General features: G+C 40.2%; 1 protein-coding gene across 2 annotated transcripts in view; it reads left to right on the forward strand.

Annotated features, from left to right (window-relative positions):
• Positions 1 to 24794, forward strand: part of GDNF (glial cell derived neurotrophic factor) — a 105725-nt gene that overhangs the window by 72255 nt on the left and 8676 nt on the right. The window lies entirely within an intron of this gene.

Here is a 24794-nt window from a genome sequence, read left to right on the forward strand (position 1 = left end):
CTATGATCAGAACACACAATAGCTAGACAATATGCCATCTCTGCTTCACATTGTAATACATTGATCATTACTTTTCCCTGACGTGATCACATCCATTCCCTTACAAGGTACATACCTACTCCTTTGCCTGGAGCAACCACCCCCCACCAATAAACTAGATACTAGACAGTTAGTAGATAACCTTGACTAGTTGGTTCAGAACAATTCCTCTTTTCCTCTCTCCCATCTTCTCGCTCTTCTTCCAATTCAGACTGTTGATTTGATTTAAAAAGCTGCCAGTGCTGGAAAATATCCTGATTTTAGGGTTATGGACAACTATAATTCTACATGTAAATACTATTCATTAAGGTCTCCAAGAACATTTTATGTGCATTTTTCAGGAAGCATTACTTCAGTATCAATACCTGCTTGTCAAAAAAACAAATCCGTAATTGGTGAATTTAGAAGGAAAGACATGACATATGTTCTGTATGGATTACCTGGGCAGTGGCGAAAAAATATTTTTTATTTTGTGAGAAGAAGAGTGCTGTACCACGTTTGCAAACGTAGAAGTTTAGATTTAGGGTGATGACATTTATTGCTAACTAAATAGATTGTAATGCAAGCTTTCAAGGGACACTGGCTTCATCTTGCCTGAAAAGGCCAGTGTGCCCCAATTGCTTGCAATATAGGCTATTTAGTCAGCTATTAAATGGTATCACCCTAAATCCAAACCTCTCATTTGTCAGAAGACCTGGTATTTCTTACATGGAGTAGGACTAAAGTTTGAGTATAATAACTGGGTTTTTAGTACACTTCCGCACGTTCTTATTTTGGTCTAACATCTAAAGAACTATTACCTGGACAGTAGATTTTTCCCATGGAAACTATTGTTGAGAGGTAGACAAGGCTACAAGAGAGCCCCTCTGCATGAATAATTTTTGGGCCCCTCAAAGTTTATTTACTCTGGATAAACAGACATATGCAGATTAAGAGTAGCATTTTTGATACTTCAAACCAGCCATTCTCATTCAGAGTTTCATGGAATTCTAGGGTTCCTCCAGAGGTTGCTAGAGATTCCTTGACCCATAGCTGATTGACCTCCTATTTGATGGTGCCTCCATAGTTCCAAGGCCACTAGGCAGAGCCAGCAAATTGTCTTTTTAACTGTCTTTAAGGGTGACATTCTGACCACCACTGTAAGAGTTGCATCTTTCCTCCTAGCCACCAAAGTATGGGGCATTTTCCCATTTGATCCCAGATAAATAGTTTTAATAAGGGTTCCCCGAGCCCTGAAAATTATTTTGGGAGTTCCTTTGTGATAAAAGGGTTGATAAAGGTTGCCATAAACCCTCTTTGTCCATAATATGTTATGGAGGTCTGGCAGTGGACATCACCCAGATCCCTGCACCCACCTGGGCCATTTATAGTATAAATCATCCCCTAACTCCGCAAGGGTCCTTGTGCTTTTGCACTTGCTGCACAAATGGTATATCTGCCCCAGGTCCAGAAGAAGCAGCACTCCTCATCGTTGTTCTAAAAAAGTACTCCTGGCTATCCAAATGATCTGCTTGTTTTCATCCCTGTTCTAAAAAAGTTCTTCTGACTAACCAAATGATCTGCTTATTTTCTCAATTTCTTATGAGACAACAACATACCAGTAAAAGTCACTGTGATCTGACCCTGATACTATATTTTGAATGGTGAGTCACATTAGTTAATGAGTTGTCTAATTCTGCAGATTTGCTTTGAGTCAAATAGTTGTGCCGGCTGAGTCACCAAGAGCAGTAGTAAGGTGTCATCTGATACTCTCACTGTTATTACCATTATAATCAATGGCAGGTTTATGTTACACTCTGCAGAGGCTCGTGTCATCTATCAATATGTATACACCTGTGAGGTCAGCAAATAATTCACAAATACATAGACATGTGTCATGGCATTTGGGAATTATACATTCATAGCAAATTCCAAACACTTCCGTCCTTGGCATAACTGCCACATTTAATAACTTCATATTTTGCAGAAACCTCATTTATTTTTACCATACAATTCTGTAATGCTCCAGGGCTAAAGCTTGGAATATAAAGACTGCTGTAGATTGAAGGCATAAGTCTTAGACTGTCTTTTCAGCTCTATTAGTAGAGGAGAGGTTGAGGAATTAGGGAAAAATTAAAAACAAAATACCTGAAGATATGCATAATATCATGTTGTGTACTTGAATATTGCAAGTTTACCAATTAGCCTAAATGTTTTCCTACTGATTATGTGGAATAAATATGTACCTCCTCTGGAGTATCTACCAGCTAATAATATTGGGACAGTTTAATCATATACCAAAGAAATTAAAAACAGAGTATATTTCTTACATTAAAGTGATACTAAAGGTTTTTTTCTGTAAAATAACAAACATGTTATACTTACCTGCTCTGTGTAATAGTTTTGCACAGAGCAGCCTGGATCTTCCTCTTCTCGGGTCCCCTGCAGGCTCTCCTGGCTCCTCCTTTCTGTTGACTGCCCCCATAGGAAGCAGCTTGCTATGGGGGCACCCGCTGCTCCATGTGTCCATTCACACACGGAGCCGCTGTTTCGCCCCACCCCATCTCTCTCCTGATTGGCTGACTGGCTGTGATTGACAGCAGTGGGAGCCAATGGCTCCCACTTGCTGTCTCGGCCAATGAGAAGGCAGAGACCCAAGACACCCGACGCTGTCATGCACATCACTGGATCTTGATGGGGCTCAGGTAAGTATTGAGGGGACTAGGGGGCACTGCTGCACACAGAACCTTTTTTACCTTCATGCATAGAATGCATGAAGGTAAAAAACCTTGAGCCTTTATAACCGCTTTAAAGAAAATTTCTAAGTGTAGATATTTTTTTTTGGTAGTTACTTTGGCCCAGTTTGGACCAATGAAACTATGTATATACTATACCCAAATGATCCCTCTAGAAGTATTCTCTGCTTGGACGAGGTGGAAAGCAGGCTATTGTTGCACATGACTCCAACTCATCTGACCCATGATCATTTTGCATAGATTGAGAAAATGCGAAGCAATCCATGAATAGCGCTCATGCTAAGCGGGTGACCTCCTGTGTTTACGATGCAGTAGGGCAATGGCTTGGCACGCTTGGAAGACAGTGGAATCCCTGCAGTAGGGATGCCTATTACAGTGATTTCCAGCATCTAGAGGGATCCCACAGGTATGGTATATACATAGTCACATTGGTCAAAAAATTTAAAAATATACCATACCTGGAATACTTCTTTAAATATCACACCCTAACAAAACAACTCCATTACTGAAAAACACTCATTCCCAGAATCACAGCATTTATTAACAGGTACACCTTTTTAATTTAAAAAAAATTAAAAAGATGAGTCCTTAGCCAATCGTTAACCTGTAGCCAAGAGTTTTTTTCTTTTTCTTTTGGATAGTGTGAAATGGTTAGGACCCCTATCAAACTTGTATTGCTCAGAAGGCAATATAGGTAGGAAGTGCTGGATCCAAGATTTGTTAAAACACATATATGGTAGAAATGTACTGTAAAATCATACATACTTCTGCCTTCAGGAGAGGAGCATTTTACTGCATCTAAACACTGCTGCTCCTAAACTCTGGTAAAAGCCATTTTTTTAAATAGTTACATAGTTGGTATGGTTGAATAAAGACACCAGTCCATCCAGTTCAGCCTGTGTGGGTGTCTTCGTGTCAAAAATAATTTCTCATATATACTGTGTTCACTAAGATGCCCATCCAAGAGTTTTTATGTAACTGTCAATACTCCCCGCTAACACCACTTATTGTGGCAGTGAGTTCCACATCCTTACCCCCCTGACAGTGGTGCAGTTTAAGGTTGAATTGCTTCTCCTCCAATTTCATTGAGTGGTCCCATGTCTTCTTATACTACCTGAAACTAAGTTTTATAGTTTATTTCCTATCCTATCTTCTCTCAAGCTTCTCTTCTCCTGGGAGAATAGGTTTAATGTTTGTAGTCGTTGCTCATAACTGAAATCCTACAGCCCCCGCATTAGCTGTGTTGCCCTTCTCTGGATTCTCTCCAGTTCCAGAACATCCTTCCTGAGGACTGGTGACCAGAATTTGACGGCATACTCCAAATGCAGCACAACCAGAGTTTTATAAATTGGCAGGAATATAGTTTTATCTCTGGAGTAAACACCATTTTTTATGCATGCTAATATTCTGCTAGCTTTGCTTGCTGCAGCTTGACATTGCATGATATTGTAAGTCTATCATCTACTAGGACCCCCAGATCTCTTTCCATCCTGATATCCCGCAAAAGATCTCCCTCTAGCGAGTAACTTGCGTTCATATTTGTAGCACCCAAGTGCATTACTTTACATATTTCTATATCAAACCTCATTTGCCATGTACTGTAGTTTCCCACACCTTTATTTTACTGCGGTCTTCTTGGAAAGTTTCTTTATCCTGCTGTGAAGTTATTGCCGTGCTTAGCTTTGTATCGTCAGCAAACACTGAGACTGAGCCTCAATCATTCATTGAAATTTGAAATATCCCTCCATTAACCAATACCCAAACCGATATTCCATTCAAACCAGCAGTGTGTGCAGACCCGAATAGTGAACTATTACTGTTTGGTCTGTTAAAAATCTAATTGAAAGCATTTTTTTTATACTTGTTTGATATGTGCATGCAATACCTGTTGATCTACTGAGCTAGTAACGTGTGCTCTCTGCCTGTGCTGCACTGTTATCTGGTACATTTTTCAGATTCCCTGTGTGGACTACAGATTCCCTGTATGTTTGAAATGAGCATGGACATTAGTTGCGGTCATGTGCACTGCACTATGCACACTACAAATCCTGTAGCCTATAGTTCATCTCAGGAGATCGGAAGAGAGGGTGGCTATGTTACTACAGTGGGACCATGGAGAACAAACATAGCCAGCCTCTGACAAGAAGTCAAATCACAGCAGCAAAAAAAAAATTAGGAGATTTGGGTCCAAAAGCAATAGAATGGACTTTTTTTAGTGGTTGTAAAGGCTCAAGGTTTTTTACATCCATGCATTCTATGCATAAAGATAAAAAAAATCTTCTTTGTGCAGAAGCCCCCCCTAGCCTTCCAATACTTACCTGAGCCCAATTGTGAACCAGAAATGTGCATGAGAGCCTCGGCTGTCCCGGGTCTCTCCCTCCTCATTGGTCGAGACAGCAAGTGGGAGCCATTGGCTCCCGCTGCTGTTAATCACAGCCAGCCAGCCAATGAGGAGAGAGAAGGGGTGAGGCCAAGCAGTAGCTCCAGGTGTGAATGGACACATGGAGCAGCGGGTGCCCCTATAGCAAGTTGCTTCCTATGAGAGCAGTCGACAGAAAGGAGGAGCCAGGAGAGCCTGCAGGGGACCTGAAAAGAGGAGAATCCAGGCTGCTCTGTGCAAAACTATTACAAAGAGCAGGCAAGTATAGCATGTCTATTATTGGCCATTGGCTCCCTCTACTGGCAATCACAGCCACTAAGCCAATGAGGAGAGAGGAGGGTGGGGCCACATCTGTGTGTGAATGAACAAACAGAGCAGTGGCTTAGGAGTGAGCCTGCTTGGGTGCCCCCATATCAAGCTGCTTGGTGGAGGGGCGCTTGGCAGGAGGGAGGGTCCAGGCACCCAAGAAGAGGAGGACTGGGGCTGCTCTGTGCAAAACCATTTCACAGAGCAGGTAAGTATGACGTTTGTGGTTTCTTTTTGGTTTTTTTAAACCTTCCATTACATTCACTTCAAAGCAGTGCGATCAGAGAATAAAATATGGCTGCCCTCATATTCATAGATCATTTCAAACAAACCAAGAAACAAATTTTTGATACATTAACAAACTAATAAGACTGTTTACACTAAGCTGATCTTTTTCAGATGTGTAGCTAAGAAACATTCAAAGGCTATGCTTCCCTTTAACTTAGCAGATTCCTTATTCCAGCAATTACAGACACAACATTCCCCTCCATGCATTCTTAACATACTGCATTTTATATCTCCGTCACATATGGTACTGGGAATCGAGGCGTGTGTTTCTGATTTAGAAAGTGTTTACAGTTTATAAAATAGCAGATTTGTTTGGGCTCAAAATGAGTTTTTGCTTTTTTCAGACTTTATTTTTCTATTGATTCGGCTCTATAATATTTGTGTACATCAAACATGGTGCTTCAATCACCAGTCCGGGACATGCTGCAAAATATTTCTTATGGTGTTTGTTAGGTTGTTGAAAGAGGCAAAAACAGAATTATCACTCTATACAGGAAAGAGATGTAACACTTTGCAGAATTAAAATGTCTAGAGGCAAAACCTTTTTTATTACAAGGAAAGGGCTAAAACCCCTGCCAGTTTAGTTTTGTCCCATTGGGGAAATTTCCCTTCACTTCCTGTCCCAGAGACACAGCAGGAAGTGATGTGAAATCCCCCTCCCTTTCAGGCAGGTGTCACTGGAACAGGTGTCCTCATTGGGAGATTTCCCCTCACCTCTTGCAACTCCAAAGAAATAAGGTAATTTAAAATTTGCCTAGGAAAGATATATTATACCAAAAGGAGTTAATTTACTAAAACTGGAGATTGCAAAATCTGGTGCAGCTGTACATGGTAGCCAATCAGCTTCTAACTTCAGCTTGTTCAATTAACCTTTGACAAAAAAAAAACTGGAAGCTCATTGGCTACCATGCGGAGTTGTACCAAATTTTGCGATCTCCAGTTTTAGTAAATCAACCTCAAAATCTTTTTGTAGATAGATGTCAAATACATTTTGGCCTTTTTCCATTAGATACCAGAGCCATTTTACATTTTTGGACACATGATAAAATGCACATTTTAGACCTGAAGATTTAATAAAACCACCAAGCATTACATATTTTCTGAAAGAAATTTTTTAGCTCCAATTTTTTTAATGTCACATATTGGCACAATGATTTATCAAGCACAAATACATTGAAGTTAACTTTAGTGCACACAAATGAAGTGAATTAGCCATTTTTGGTAAATAGATACCCAACATGTCAACCTTTAAAATTGTGAATGCCCATGAAATGGTGATTTCTGTACTCCGCAGGTCTTCAGTTTACAGTTAACCATAAACAATGGCTCTAGCATTGTTTTGCATTTACTTTTTGAATATGTAACATGTGTAGCACAACCAACATTTTTATATGTAGTCCCTCCAATGTGTACGATTATGTACGTGGGGGCATGGGGGGCTCAAATATTTATTAAGGTTTTTCTTTTAAGTGCTCAGGTGCACCTATAATTTTTTTACACTATTTTTTTCACTTAACTTTATTGCTATCAAATAGGGAGCCAATAGTCCCCTACGTGATAACATCCTAATAGTGACAGATTCAGAGACAGAACATGTTGTTCTCAGTATTACCAGGATCAAAGGGGATAAAAAGATAAAGCCTGAAAAAATAATTCCAGCCACCACATTTAAGGACTGGTAGGCTAAATTATATTACATTTTAATTGTGGATTTAGATATGCTTTAAAGCTGAACTACAGTAAGCGTATATTTTGACTAATTTCTGGAGCACAGCTTTAAGATGGTCAAACAGTCCAACACAATGCTCATGCATGTTTCCTGCACCCAGAACATTATTTTAAAAATGTGATTTTCAAAGCAGTCTTGTACTCTATTACTCTTTTCCTGTACTTGTTAGCCATCAATTATTGCAGAATGTTTGGTGTTTAAGTGAAATATTTTATTGGCTAACTTAAGTTATTGAAGATGTAAGCTTTTGGGATAACTTCGATCCCTTCTTCAGGTTTTATACACTTAAGCTGTCCATACACTGGTAGATTTTTTATTATATATTTGATGAGCATTCATACAAAAATTCTCAGAACATTCGATTAATTGACGAATGTCATTAGAAATTACTCCAAAAATTGGTTTGCTTTGAACATTAAATCTTAGAATGAGTGGACTTTCCTGAACTAAAACTATATGTACTGTTAGAAATGTATTCGGTTGAGAAATTTTCAGCTCCTTCAAAATTTCTCATTTCTGTAGTTGAAAATTACAGTCAATTGGACCGCACAAGTAGAAAATCGGACAAATATTCTTGAAATGAAAAAAATGACAAACTAAATTGACCAGTTTAAGATCCCTGAAGTTCAGTAATAAAGGATATGACTTTTAATCCAAACATTCTGTAAAGCAGTGGTTCTCAACCTGTGGAACCTCACATTTGTCCTTGGTCATTAAGTCGTGACCCAAAAATAATTAAATTTCCAAAACATTATAATTTATTCCACAAAACAACTTGTGCAGTATTCTACAATGTATATGCACTCTTTAAACAGAAAGCAAACTGCTTCCTTCCTAAATGGATAGTGTAGTAATCACTGCGCTAGTGAAAATGAAAGTGCTCTTGAAGTAAAAACCCAATAAAATAAACGGTAATCGAAACATACGAAATTAATTAGAACTAATGGGAAAACTGGGGATGCTTCTTGCTTTTGATCAGTGTCTCAAAGTCTGGAGAGATGGTAGACAAAGCAACTCTGAGGTCGTGTTCAATGTTCATTCATTTAGGCATACATAAAATAACAAAAATCTACCAATACCCCCTAACTTTAAATAACGTCCCCTCAACCTCACACTCAGGAGTGGACTGACCATTGGGGAACTCGGGCACTGCCCGAGGGCCCGGGGTCAGTAGGGGGCCTCATGAGAAGCCCCTGGTACCTTCCATAAGCTTTTTTTGGGTGTGGTTTGAGTGTGGGCAAGAACACAGGGGCCCCATGATCCCTTATTGCCCGGGGGCCCCATAAGTTGTCAGTCCGCCCCTGCTAACACTAATAGCTCATTAAACTGAGCAATGCCTCCTCTACCTCTCACACTAAATTAAGAGTATTGTGTCTTCAGTTGCTTTTAAAATAAACAATATCATTTGTGCAATATTTGTGTGAGGGTTTTCAGTCCCCCCATTTCATGCACTCCTTCAATCCCCCCTTCCATGTCCTGCTTTAGCCCACCCTTTCAGGCCCCCCTTCCTTTCCCCTTTTATGCTCTTTCCTTATCCCTCTTTCACACCCTCCTTAAATACCCACCTTGACCCCCTTTTCATGCCCTCCCCCTTTATGGTTGCCTTCAGTCTTCCACTTTCATGCACACTTTCAGTCTCCATCCCCCCATCACCATCGCTTTCCAGTGGTGCTTTTCTTACCTCCTGCATGGCTGGCTAGCTGGAAGGAAGTGTAGTTATGTCACTTTCTCCCAACGCTTCCGCAGAGGAAGAAGAAAAGAGCATGAGGGCCGTGGGACCACTTTGCAAGTGCAGTGTGCATATCACCTTAATGGTACTGGCTGGCCGCAATAATACAAATATTAAGTCCGGTTGTACCTGCAGCCGGTGTTTTTTTTTATTAAGCTATGTTGTCAGGGCACCGGACGTTTTACTGGGGCATTAGAGAGGCCTGGGGGGCATTTGCCCGTGGCCCAGTCTGGCCCTGGTCGCTACCCATTACTTGAGAAACATGGCTATAAAGCATCTTTTTCATAATGGAAATGTTGATTGGCTAGTACTCAATCTTGGTTATCATTCACACATCTGGTGAGCACAATTTTACGTCTGTGGGTAGCCATATAATGACTGTGACATGAAATGTAAGATCATGTTAGCCAAGTGTACACACCGAACCAGGGGCGGACTGACAACTCATGGGGCCCCTGGGCAATAGGGGATCATTGGGCCCCTGTGTCCTTGCCCAAACTCAGAAAAGCCTATGAAAAAGGTACGAGGGGCATCTCATGGGGCCCCCTACTGACCCCGGGCCCTAGGGCAGTGCCCGAGTTTCCAAATGGTCAGTCGGCCCCTGCACTGAACAGATATACTTTGAGCTGGCCTGATCTCATGTAACAATGGTGATCATCTGGGATCAGTCATCAGTTGCTCATTCTAGAGTCATCTATCCATTTTGTAGCAGTCAAATTGATCTTCTGTTGAGCATAAATGCATCATTTTTATTTGCTTGACCATTTAGTTTGATTGTTTACTCATTTGGGTCTGACTGATCTCAGTAACAAATGGTAATCAGAAGCTGATGATTTCATAAGAAGTGAGGCAATCAAATATTCCAGATCATTTGGATGCTATTAAATTTGTTGAAGGCAATTGAAATAGCAATAAAGACATTGGGTATTTGCTAAATTTCACAAGAATATTCAGTCATTTAAAGGAGCGATGAAGGAAATACATACAGCATACATGATGCTCTTCTAAGTTTCCTGACAGCACCTGAAGTGTGGAATCTAGTGAAGCATACCTCCCTCAGCAACACATGGAATGAACTTGTATCACTGTGCACAAGATGACATCTGATATTGAGGTATTCAGAGCTGTTCGCAGCTTTAGGCTTTCAATTTTTATTATGTGTGATTCTCTGACAGTTGATGGAATTCCATGAAATAGCAGCTAAATTCTGGCTGAGATACCAGGAGGAGCTCCACTGCCATAACTTTGTATCCCTTTTGTGGGGCTTATTTGGTAAAACTCGATAATAGAATGAGCACAAAATTGGCTTTGTCACCATTTAGAATTTGTGGACAACTGTACCTTTCATAATTATGTTCAAAAGACAATTTTACCTTCCGTACAGTTGCCCTATGCCCCTGAGTGTTGGTGATCTTCACTGTATGGTCCTACCTGGCACTGTACAGACTTTCAATGAAAAACATCCCACCAGGTCCTCTTTTTTTTGGCACATTTGTTCTGTGGCCCCATTCATTTTGGGTGAGCCATACTTCACTGGAAAGCCGGAGGCTGCAATGAATACAGCACATCCATAGAAATGTAGGACGCGGTGCATGTGCATTGTAAGAAGAGCGAGCATTTTCACTGCAAAGGGCAGGGCCTCACAGTGAAGGTGGCTGGAAGCCCAAATCCTTCCAAAAGAAATGGTTGGAACATTTCTCATGTCCTCATTACTGTCTGTGTGTTTTTGTGGATATTTCCAATCACTTCCTGTTCCAGTTCCAGTGAAAAAGGGACAGGAAATGGTGGAATTATTATCCAATTGGAGCAGCAACATAAACTAAGAGGCAAATGAGTAGTGGTTAGAATCTGAACTTTATTGGTTCTGTGCCCTTTTAGCTTGTTAAGCCCCTTCCCTTCATTCTGGTCCTGGTATCACAGGTATTGGGGGAGGGGTCCCCACTCGGATGACTAATAGCAATAACAAATGCTAATATAAACCTTTCACTATCCATAATAAAAACAAAAACCTTTGGCTAAAATCAGGCTTTATATTCTATAAATCTGAAATTTGATTGGTTGCTGTTGGCAAGAATCCAACTTTTGTGCTCATTTTCTTTCCCCAAGTTTTTGTCTCTGATAGTTGAGGTCTACCTATGATGCCAATTACAGGCCTCTCTCATCTTTTTAAGTGGGAGAACTTGCACAATTGGTGGCTGACTAAATACTTTTTTGCCCCACTGTACATACTAGATCATCTGTATATATTAGAGGAAGCTGTTGGTGGCTCAATTACCATTTGTCTATTTTAACAGTTATTTAAAAATATAAATATATTCTAAAATCCGATAAACAAGAAGTGCCTTGTTTTTAAAGTAGAATGCCACGTTTAATGCTACTTTAAATAGTTTGGGCCAAGCTGACCTAAACAATTTCCATTACAAAACAATATTTGGTTTACAGTCAAATCTACAGCATTCATAAGGAGTAAAGCACTATGACAGGAGCATGAACCACATATGGAGAAATGGCATTCAATTAAGTAATTATGAGCATAAATCCTCCTTTTTTAAAGTGGAACGTTGCTTTCTCAAACAACATTGACTATTTTTAATCCTTATGTTGTTAACATTAGTAAATAGATAGGAAAGCATATCATATTTACTAGTTTTAAACTTTTTTTTTACATTTCTTCAGTTACTTCCTGGTTTCCTGCCTAGGGAAATGATGTCATACATCCCAGAAGTCTTAAGGGGGGGTTCTCAGCTCAGACAATGCCTGTGCTAAGGACAGATGGATTCCAGGAAGTAAATGCTACATGAATCATCTGCCCTTACTCAAGATGGCCACTGCCTGAAATGCTAGGGGGTGTTTTTCAAAATTATTTCTCAGCAAAAGAAAACATAGAGACATGGATGGATGGGTGAGTTTACTCTGAATATTCAAACTAAAAAAAAATCCCAGCGCCAATCAAAGAAAGTATACAATTATGCAGCTGTGCACCAGTGAAAACCACCAATAATAAATAACACAAAAAACAGCGCAAAAATTAAATACATAAAAATAATCACAAATAAATGTTCGTGCAAAAATATATATATAATATTTCAAACATAAGTCCTTATTTTCCCAAAAGGATTTTCAAAACAATGTTTCAAAATGTGCTTCCACCTAATCACCACGTGAAGAATAATATTGACCGCACTCACCAGATGGAGGTGAGTAATAAGCCTCATAGGATATAAGGGATCCTATAGCCCCTCAGGAGGAACTCAAATCACCTTCACCCTGCTTAGATACAGCAATCAACTCCACTCTACTTCTCCATGGAATCCTCAATAATGTGCAAGGAAAGAAAGGCTACATAGTGTAATACTGCCACTCAATACCATATAAATCCATAGAATAAGGACACTCACATGTTTCAATAAAATAACAGGCCTTGTTTAATAGCCTCAAAGGCTTCAAAGGAACAAGTTTCCAAATTGTAAATATAGGGATCTCACGCTTTAAGGATCACTGTAGAGGATGACCAGCTTTCCACCTCAAAAATGGCTGCTTGAACCGCAAAAGTCGGCGTGCGTTCCAAATACCAGAAGTGACGTAGGCCAAGAAGACAGCAGACCAGAAGTGCATCAATGCATTTCGCCCCACCCACAGGGCGTTTTCAAGACCAAGGTCTTGAGGCTATTAAACAAGGCCTGTTATTTTATTGAAACATGTGAGTGTCCTTATTCTATGGATTTATATGGTATTGAGTGGCAGTATTACACTATGTAGCCTTTCTTTCCTTGCACACTATTGAGGATTCCATGGAGAAGTAGAGTGGAGTCGATTGCTGTATCTAAGCAGGGTGAAGGCGATTTGAGTTCCTCCTGAGGGGCTATAGGATCCCTTATATCCTATGAGGCTTATTATTCACCTCCATCTGGTGAGTGCGGTCAATATTATTCTTCACGTGGTGATTAGGTGGAAGCACATTTTGAAACATTGTTTTGAAAATCCTTTTGGGAAAATAAGGACTTATGTTTGAAATATTATATATATATTTTTGCACGGACATTTATTTATTTGTGATTATTTTTATGTATTTAATTTTTGCGCTGTTTTTTGTGTTATTTACTCTGAATATTGACAATGAATTAAATAGCATTTCTGGTTTGTGGTGCTCCGATACAGTGCAGTTCCATTTTAATGTCACTATTCCCTGCACATGATTGGGCATTCACAACTTTACTATATCCACTAAGCTTAGTGAATATTCATTTTGTAAAATGAGCATTCCCTTCTCTTGAAAACCAACCCTATTCTCTGTATGGCATTTGCATGGTCTCCACATTATCTACAATTTAACATACCGATAGTTTATTTCGCTTCTGGTCACATTGTTCCAATATGTAATCCTTGAAGGAAAAAACTGTTCTATATTTTATGTACTCTGAAAATTGCTTTGGAATGAATTTTCTAAAATGTAATGGTTCTTACATCAATGCAAAAAGCAAGGGTTTATCTGTGCTGCATCTGTGTAATAAATCAGCAGTCCTAGATGCAAAGTTGGTTATGAGAACATAAAGGTGATTTTCATGGCTCTGTCCATTGTCCTAAATCATAGGTTGAACCCCTTGCTTTTTTGTATTGCAATGCATGACATGTAAATTGCTTCCTTTTTGGAAGGCTTTGTGTATACAATGGGGTTGATTTACTAAAGGTACAGTGGATATAAAAAGTCTACACACCCCTGTTAAAATGTCAGGTTTCTGTGATGTAATAAAATGAGACAAAGATAAATCATTTCAGAACTTGTTCCACCTTTAATGTGACCTATAAACTGTACAACTCAATTGAAAAACAAACTGAAATCTTTTTTTTTTTTGGGGGGGGGGGAGTAAACCTAAAAAAACTTAAATAATGTGGTTACATAAGTGTGCACACCCTCTTTTATAACTGGGGATGTAGCTGTGTTCAGAATTAAGCAATCACATTCAAAATCATGTTAAATAGGAGTCAGTACATACGTGCCATCATTTAAAGTGCCAATGAGTAACCCCACATAAAGTTCAGCTGTTTTAGTAGGTCTTTCCTGACATTTTCTTAGTCACATCCTACAGCAAAAGCCATGATCTGCAGAGAGCTTCCAAAGCATCAGAGGGATCTCATTGTTAAAAGGTATCAGTCAGGAGAAGAGTACAAAAGAATTTCCAAGGCATTAGATATACCATGGAACACAGTGAAGACAGTCATCATCAAGTAGAGAAAATATGGTACAACAGTGACATTACCAAGAACTGGACCTCCCTCCAAAATTGATAAAAATATGAGAAGAAAACTGGTCTGGGAGTCTGCCAAGAGGCCTATAGCAACATTAAAGGAGCTGCAGGAATATCTGGCAAGTACTGGCTGTGTGGTACATGTGACAATAATCTCCCGTATTCTTCATATGTCTGGGCTATATAAACGGAGACCTTTTCTTATGAAGAAAAACATCCAAGCCCGGCTAGAGTTTGCAAAAACACATCTGAAGTCTCCCAAAGCACGTGGGAAAATGTGTCATGGTCCAATGAAACCAAGGTTGAACTTTTTGGCCATAATTCCAAAAGATATGTTTGGCGCAAAAACAACACTGCACATCACCAAAAGAACACCATACCCACAGTGAAGCATGGTGGTGGCAGCATCATGCTTTGGGGCTGTTTTTCTTCTGCTGGAACTGGGGCCTTAGTCAAGGTAGAAGGAATTATGAACAGTTCCAAATACCAGCCAATATTGGCACAAAACCTTCAGGCTTCTGCTAGAAAGCTGAACATGAAGAGGAACTTCATCTTTCAGCATGACAACGACCCAAAGCATACATCCAAATCAACAAAGGAATGGCTTCACCAGAAGAAGATTAAAGTTTTGGAATGGCCCAGCCAGAGCCCAGACCTGAATCCGATCAAAAATCTGTTGGGTGATCTGAAGAGGGCTGTGCACAGGAGATGCCCTTGCAATCTGACAGATTTGGAGTGTTTTTGCAAGGAAGAGCGGGCAAATATTGCCAAGTCCAGATGTGCCATGCTGATAGACTCATACCCAAAAAGACAGTGTGGTAATAATAATATCAAAAGATGCTTCAACAAAGTATTAGTTTCAGGGTGTGCACACGTATGCATCCATATTATTTTAGTTTATTTTTTCTTCCCTTCACCTAAAAGATTTCAGTTTTTCAATTGAGGTGTAGAGTTTATAGGTTACATTAAAGATGAAAAATGTTCTGAAATGATTTATCTTTGTCTAATTTTTTTACATCACAGAAACCTAACATTGTAACAGGGGTGTGTAGACTTTATATCCACTTAAATATACTGTGCACTGCAAGTAGTTGCTTTATATCTGAAGAGAAGCTCTGCAGTGAGGTGAAGCTCTGCTGATTTCTTTAATCCAATCATGTGTAAGCAAAAATGCTGTTTTTTTATTTTCCTTGCATTTTCCCCTCAGATCTAGAGCAACTGCACTTGTAGTGCACAGCCTATTTATCTTTAGTAAATCAACCCCATTGTGTAGTGGGACAAGCTTTTAAACAGGAGGCTTGTTAGTTTGTGTTGGAATGCAGGGCTTTGCTGCCTGTGCATGTCAGCTCAGAGCATCAGCACATCAAGATACATTATATTGCCAAAAGTATTGGTCCAGCCCTCCAAATCATTGGATTCAGGTGTTCCAATCGCCTCCATGGCCACAGGGGTATAAAATCAAGCACCTAGGCCTGCAGACTGCTTCTACAAACAATTGTGAAAGAATGGGTCGCTCTCAGGAGCTCAGTGACTCCAAGCGTGGTACTGTGATAGGTTGCCACCTGTGCAATAAGTCCATCTGTGACATTTCCTTGCTACTAAATATTCCTCCAAGGAGCAGGGCCCTCCTAACCCTCTTGTATTGCCCTGTATTGTTCTTGTATTGTCTCCCGTTATATTGTAAAGCGCTGAGCAAACTGGTGGCGTGATATAAATCCGGTATAATAATAATAAAATAATTCCACGGTCAACTGTTAGTGGTATTATAACAAAGTGGAAGCGACTGGGAACAACAGCAACTCAGCCATGAAGTGGTAGGCCACATAAAATGACAGAGTGGGGTCAGCGCATGCTGAAGCGCACAGTGCGTAGAAGTCCCTAACTGTCTGCAGAGTCAATAGCTAAAGACCTCTGACCTTTGTATGGCCTTCAGATTAGCACAACAGTGCGTAGAGAGCTTCATGGAATGAGTTTCCGTGGCCAAGCAACTGCATACAAGCCTTACATCACCAAGTGCAATGCAAAGTTCAGATGCAGTGGTGCAACGCACGCTGCCACTGGATGCTAGAGCAGTAGAGATGTGTTCTCTGTTGTGACGAATCACGCTTCTCTGTCTGGCAATCCATTGGATGTGTCTGGGTTTGGCGGTTGCCAGGAGAACAGTACTTGCCTAGCTGCATTGTGCCAGGTGTAAAGTTTGGTGGAGGGGGGATTATGGTGTGGGGTTGTTTTTTTCAGGGGTTGGGCTTGGCCCCTTAGTTCCAGTGAAGGGAATGCTTATAGCATCAGCATAGCAAGACATTTTGGACAATTTAATTCTCTCAACTTTGTGGGAACAGCTTGCCACCCTTCCTGTTCCAACATGACTGTACACCAGTGCACAAAGCAAGGTCCATAAAGACATGAGTGTGTGAGTATAGGGGAGAGGAACTTGACTGGCCTGCACAGAGTCTGGACCTCAACCCAATAGAACACCTTTGGGATGAATTAGACCCGAGACTGCAAGCCAGGCCTTCTCAAAGCTTCTCTGAAGCTGTTAAAGCTGCAAAGGGCAGGCCAACTCAATATTGAACTCTACGGACTAAGACTGGGATGTCATTAAAGTTCATGTGCGTGTAAGGACGTGTAAGGGTACATTTAGTAGACACCTCTGACGGCAGGGTGGCCACACTTGCACATCAGACTAGCAATGCTGGGGTCTGATGAAGACTCTGCAAGGCAATGTAGCCACCCCATAGGTGGAAGTACAATGCACAGAAATTGGAATGGTTCGGTTTGCTGAAATGACACACAAAAAGGGAACAGCCATCAAGGAACTATATAAAGTATCCTGCTACATATGTTTTTTTCCTCCACAAGGGTTTAATAAGGAGTGAACTGAACATTAGAACTGATTTTGTAAAGAAAGTAGAATGTTCCCATAGCCCAGTGAAGTTGAGTTTACTTCAATCATCCAATCATGTGCAAGAGAAATATTTAAGCCAACACCATTTTTTTGCCCTCTTTACCCTATTTTTTTCTTTATTCTCCAGCAAGCAATTGGGTATTTAAAGTGAGCACAGGTTCAGAAGCATAAATTAACTTTCTATTCTATTAATAAACCCCATTGAGTAAGAAAAGGACACGGAAATAACTTGATCCGCATTTGTATGCTGCCTATGTACAGGAAAGCTCCTGGTGATACGTGAGCTGACTATTATTTGAACTATCATCATCCATTCATTTGACTTGCAAAGTTGTCTGGTGATGACACACGCCTCGGGACTGGACTCTGACTATGGGCTGAGACAAAAGCCATAGAGTGACCCCTACAGATCTACAATCGCACTCACCTTTCCCATGGAACAGAGGACCTTGTGCATAGCTTCAACAGGCTAAAATCTTTTCCAGGTATACTTTATAGATTCACTTCCATTGGTATGGCCATAGTACACCCTGTTCCTCAATATACTGGATCTCCTATGTTGTATATTGCTACATTGCATAGATGCAACAGTCTAAAACCACTTCCAGGCGTACTTTATAGATTTACTTTAATTAGAGTGGCCACAGTACACCATGTTCCACATTATATTGGATCCCCTACATTGTATATAAATACTTTTTACATTTGTCACAGTCACTCTAAAATCTCAGTAAAGACTTGACTCTAACGGACCAAAGAAGTAATTTATGTAATTGCTTAAAATTAAACACAGAAATATATTAATGGATACCTATTTCCAGGGACACATGTTGTTTGCTCATGCACACGGCAGTAAAAAAAATGCATTTTGCAAACATTTTTTTTATGGTTATGAATGCAGCTGCACTGTTTTCAATTAAGACATTCTCACAGGTGCGTAAACATGCATTGTGTTCAGATCTGTAAAACAGAATCCAAAAATCTGCATCTGTGGCATGTGTCTACACATACGCCATTGAAAACAATGTTGTAAAATTGTTAAAATGTTGTAACCATGTGAACATAGCCTTACTCAGGATCTCTCCATCAACAAGATCTTGAGTATAAACATAAGTAAACTATTACATCCATGTGCAAAAGGCCTCTTTCTCTATCCCGTAGAAATAATGAAATCATGCACATGTAACCCTTGCAATGCAGGGGACCCCAGTGTAAGGGTATGTGACGGACCGCCTGGCACTGGTGGGGTGCCTCCATCAAACCGTGTCTTCAGCCCTCCAAACCCTTCTAGCAGACCAATAGCTAATGTCAGCCCTTTACACCAGACAAGATGTTGAGGTAAAACCAAAGGAATAATTCTTTATTAACACCCAGGAGGACATTCCCGTCTTAGGGATATTAGCATAGATAAGATAAGATGTGCAACCAGTAAAACCATGACAATGCAAGCCTTAAACATTAATGTAACAGCTAGGCACCTAGACAAGTCTTATCAATATGCTAGCTAGAAGTCACAGGAATTCCCCACCCTGCCTTCCTTGTCTATGTTCTGTCCACAAGTCTTGATTAGCCAGGATGCCCAGTTCCACAGCCCTAGATACTTGTTTCTAAACGTCCCACCCCTTATCCAGCTCAGAGTTGGGTTACCAAGTGGCACATCTTCGGTAGCAATAATATAAAAAGTTAAAATAAAGTTGGAAGTAGCCAGGGCAAAATGAAGGGCATCATAAGCTGCAAACTTTCTGCATTAATCGATGGCTAATGTGGTACAATACTCTGCTACTTTCTGAAGCCATGTAAATGTACAGACTTGCTCAAACAGAGTAAAACTGCTCAAAGTTGTAGTATTCAGTCACAAAACATCTTTCCTTAGCATAACTGCTGCAACTTATACTCTGGTTGGTGTGTTTCCCTGTACATTACTATTGCCTTTTGCACTGTCTTGTCAATAAGTAGACTGCAGTGCACCTGTTCTGCCATTGCTGTCATTCAGAGACTTGGTCGGCTGCATGTGCTGAGTTGTTCCAGAGAGCTAATGAAATCTGAATAACCTAAGCAGAGAAATATGCAAAGTAATACAGAGGCACCAGGAAGATAACTAACAGCATTCTATCTTACTGGATGAATCTTTTATTTCCCATATTTTTATACTGACAATGTAAAATTCAGTTCTTTTGGGAATACACAGCGCCATTTACACCGGTTTCTGCCACAGAAGGTCCCCAGAACCCCATACACCTCTAGAACCAATATGGTGATAAGCCCAAATACACAGATGAAATACCTATGTGGGACCAGTTCTACCCATCAAAGCATTTGTACAGTATTTCTGTCTAACCAGTACTGAGATGTAACATGGAACTAGAGCAGACTGCACTACCACACTACTTCTATGGCAATTGAGAACTATAGCATGCTCACTTTTCAATCCCCAGACTGTGAATGGACCGCAGGAGACTAAGGTAATCATCCCTCTGCTCTCTCCTCCTGTCAACATCATTTTTGATATTTTGCATGCTACATATCTAAGGTTGCCCCTTTCTCTCAGGCATAGTGCGTATACTATTGGCAATAAAAAATACATGCAATAAGTTTTAGTGTTAGGTCTTTTTTTTATTGATTTTCATTTTTAATGTACAGAAACAATTAAGACTTGAAGGTAAAGGTTACAGAACATTAAGGTCAAAATCAGTGGTCATCAGTGTATTCAGTATAGGTACTGGATTAGCTTACAAATATGGTAGATAATGGAAATTTCAACCAAAGAAGAAAGGTGGGAAGGAAAGTAAGGGAAAGCAGGAGTTACAAGGACATTTGTCATATGTAGTATGGAGCTAGTGGTAGAAGTAGGGTCAGTGAGGGAACAACATCAGGCCTTCACCCTTTGAAAAAGCCAGAAGATCTTGATCAGATTGTGACATCCACAGATGCCAGAAAGAAAGAAACTTGTCCATTTTATCATTAAGTTTAGCCTTCGTTTTATTGTGTAAAAGAACTAAGCTGATCCTAGATTTGGTTTCTCCCAAGGAGAGGGCAGGTGTTTTCCAGGCTTTACCAATTGTCTGCTTGGCCATGGTGCAGCTTAAAGCCATGTTTGGAAATGCCTGGAGGGGGGGAGTAGATTTAGAAGGGCATGCTGAGATAGTAAAAGGGACTGGGGAATCTACTAGTTCCAAAATCATTTGGAAAACCTCTTTCCAAAACTAATTTACTGCAGGCAGGTATACCATATGTGAAGGAAAGTTCCTATTTGGCCACACTGAGTGCAGTAGCTCAGAACGTAGTGGGTGATTCTAGTTGGGAGTAAATGCCTTCATATCATAACCTTAAAGTTGGTCTTGACCGCTAATACATTAGTTGAGCAGTCTCCCATATTTGACTCCAATCATCTGTTTCCAAGTCTAGTCCAAGATCTGATGACCATTTTTGGATGTAAGAGAGGAATTGTTGGGAAGAGGATGTCTGTAGCATGGAGCAGAAAAGAGAAATCAGGCCTGGGGTATGTGGACTGGTTTTGATTTGTATCTGCCTGGAGTTCAGCTTTAACCTACCAAGATATATTTGGCCTGTTGGAGGAAAGAAAATTCCATGCAGACTTTGTGTCTGAGGTATTAGATGGGATTTGTGAATTTGTCTTCTGCAAAATTTAGAAACTATGGTGCCAAGATAGTTACATGATAGAAGTTTAAGAGATGATGCTTGAAAGGACCTAGATAACCTCCATTTGTATTTGTACGTCATTTTAAGTATTAAGTTAGCTTTTTGCAGATATATTAGAAGTTTAATGAAACTGTTTTAGTTGTTCAAGAATGTATCAACAGAAGCTAACATGACCCTGACAATGTCTTTGTCTGGTTATTTCTCAGAAAGCTAGCCAAAACAATTTGTACTAAGAAATGTATATGTCATGTTTCATGTAGTTAGCTCATGATGGAAACTTACAAGTTACAGTTTTGAAACTCGCTCCCCCCTCCCTTATTTTTCTGTATCCTATATAATCTTAGTAATGTCTAATAAACTTGGAACATCCCTGAACATAAGCTGCCGTTATTTCCGTGTTCAAGGGGTGTTCTCAGAATTCTGCTGATAAACCAGGAATCTCTCAACAGACCAGGGGTCTCTGAGGGGATAAAGAAAATCATCCTTTCAATGCTCAATGTATAATAATTAATAGAAACCATTCCAGCCCAGAGCAACATTTTGCCACATTTATAATATAGTCTAAGTTATTGTTGCCACATCTGATCACTCACACATTTGCTTTTCTAGAGGTGAATCATTGGTTTTACCAGTGATTGATTCCTGTGGAAAACCTTTTTCTTTTGGTCCCACTTACCACTGTACCAAATCGCCCATACTTTTGACACCCTACAAATCGGGTTTACCATAAAATCACCATTTGCATATGCTGAAGTGCATTCCACACCACAAAAGCACAGTATAACTCTCATCAAATAGCAGGGAAAGCAAATGGCAGAGGATGGGTATATTTCTGGGCCTGACTTTGGACATTATAAATATGCCATTTGGAAAAAAGGTTAGTGCACCCAAGTTCATATCTAGTCGTTTCTAAGCAGATTTTACAGGCAAGAGATCTGGCCTGTGCAAGAAGAATAGATGGCTGCTAGAAAAGTGCGTGTGTGTGTGTGTGTAGGGGGGTAACTCTCCACTATAGATTTGTAACAGGTACATTTTAATGACCTATCACTCTTTGTCACAGAAAACAAGTAATACTTGATACAGTTGTGCTAATGGTAGAATGTATTGATAGATTGGAAACATAGCCATAAGTCATGTGGATCAGTCATCGGGAATATGGTACTCATGTGGTCTTCATTACATTGCTTGTGTCAAACACAGAACATTTGCCAGTAATGTCATAAATTGCATTAAAACAAATACAACATTTCAGGGCTGTATGCTGAGTGATTTGACCTCAACTCTTTAACTTGTTGCACATGGTTGCCTGCTTTGCTGTACTTTTTAGTTTTGGTAATAAGGTGAGTAAAAGTTAGTTCTGTTGACTTGCCCGCAAGCCATGGGTTCAGTTCATGTTCTGCCTATGTTTGTATGGTTTTTTCCTCCGTGTGCTCCAGTTTCCTCCTTGAAGCATCATGCATGAGCTCTTATTCTTCCATTTTCTCCGTATCCTGGGGAAGGATGATTAAAGAGCTCATACACTTTGTTGCAACCACAGTGCAGCATGGCAAAGGGAAGTAGTTAAATACAATCATGGCCAGAGCACATTTGTGAAAGTCAAGTTATTTCTTGTTTTGAGTAATCTGCATGGTGCTGTGATGAAGGTGTACACTGGTACTTCTACAAAGGTCATAAGATACATCATTCACTTGCCTGTGGAGTAGTGTTTACTTATGAAAAATGTCTAATCACTTATAACAAATGCATTTTTACAAGCTCACAGTGAAAAGGTTTTGCTGGACTGAAAGCTCAAGCATGCAAAAGGTTTTCCTTTCATTGTTGGTTTTAAGTAGGCTTTGATGAATAATCAGTTGTGGATGTAACTACCTGGCTTATTGATTTGGGTATCTGCACACCATTTTTCTAGGCATTGTCAGATCATATTCTGCACAAAGCTGAGCTGAAACATTGGCACAAAAAACCTAGAACACATAGTCCCTAACACTGACAAACATTTATCAGGTTTCATTTTATACATAATGTATTCTACAGGGAATTTTCCATGTGGACTATTGGCAATATGATGAAGACTTGAAAGAATCTGGGATTCCAAAACACTGCAGTAGTTTTCACTCATTATAGCAATTTCTTTATATCAATTGGCCATTCATTATACAGTTGTGTCCAAAATTATTCAACCCCCACTGAAATTGAGTGTTTTGGCCAGTTTGACATTGCTTTTGATCATTCAGTCATCTTGCTTACATTTACATTAAAGAGGCACTTGTAGGTCAGACAAATATAACATAACAGTTATAATGAAATAACCACAAATGTCTTTTCTGTGCTCACAGCATTATCAGTTTTATTCAACCCCCAAGTGACATTCAATCTTAGTACTTAGTACAGCATCCTTTTACAGTTATAACAGCTTTTAAACGTGAAGCATAGCTTGACACAAGTGTCTTGCAGCGATCTACGGGTATCTTCGCCCATTCTTCATGGGCAAAGGCCTCCAGTTCAGTCACATTCTTAGGCTTGCGCACTGCAACTGCTTTCTTTAAGTCCCACCAGAGGTTCTCAATCGGATTTAAGTCTGGTGACTGCGATGGCCACTCCAAAATGTTCCAGCCTTTCCTCTGCAACCATGCTCTAGTGGACTTGGAGGTATGCTTGGGATCATTGTCCTGTTGAAAGGTCCAACGTCTCCCAAGCCTCAGGTGTGTGACGGACTGCATCACGTTTCCATCCAATATCTCCTGGTACTGAAGAGAATTCATGGTACCTTGCACACGCTGAAGCTTCCCTGTACCTGCAGAAGCAAAACAGCCCCAAAGCATGATTGACCCTCCACCATGCTTCACAGTAGGCAAGGTGTTCTTTTCATCATAGGCCTTGTTCTTCCTCCTCCAAACATAGCGTTGATCCATGGGCCCAAACAGTTCTAATTTTGTTTCATCAGTCCACAGAACACTATCCCACAACTTTTGTGGTTTGTCCACATGGCTTTTGGCATACTGCAGTCGACTCTTCTTATTCTTTGGAGACAGCAAGGGGGTACGCCTGGGAGTTCTGGCACGGAGGCCTTCATTACGCAGTGTGCGTCTTATTGTCTGGGCTGAAACTTCTGTACCCACATCTGACAAATCTTTTCTCAGTTCCTCAGCAGTCACACGGGGACTTCTCTCCACTCTACGCTTCAGGTAGCGCACAGCAGTCGAAGTCAGCATCTTCTTTCTGCCACGACCAGGTAGCGTTTCAACAGTGCCCTTTGCCTTGAATTTGCGAATGATGCTTCCTAAGGTGTCTCTTGGTATGTTTAACATCTTTGCAATCTTCTTATAGCCATTGCCCTTCCTGTGAAGAGAAATCACCTCTTCTCTTGTCTTCCTGGACCATTCTCTTGCCTTCACCATGTTTGTAACCACACCAGTAAATGTCTAGAAGGAGCTGAGTATCACAGTCATTTTAAAGCTGCCTAATTGGTGCTTATTATGCTTGATTGCTGCTCGGTGACATCCACAGGTGTTTTCAATACCTGATGGAAAGCACCTGTATGAACCTCTGTTCTTCAGAGTGGTAGTCTTTAAGGGGTTGAATAATTGTGGCAATGAAGAAACCACATAAGAACCATTTACTACTGTATTACATAAACAATTGATGTCATTTTAGTTGCATTTGGGTAGTTACAACGTCCTTGTAGGATTTGATTCTGAATACAATTCCAAATGTACACTATAGTCCCTAAACCCCTTTACAGCATTGGGGGTTGAATAATTTTGGACACAACTGTATCTG

This window comes from Staurois parvus, unplaced genomic scaffold (genome assembly GCF_062004578.1).
Source record: "Staurois parvus isolate SC_StPar_1 unplaced genomic scaffold, SC_StPar_1.0 ptg000438l, whole genome shotgun sequence".
In the NCBI taxonomy this organism is placed as follows: domain Eukaryota; kingdom Metazoa; phylum Chordata; class Amphibia; order Anura; family Ranidae; genus Staurois; species Staurois parvus.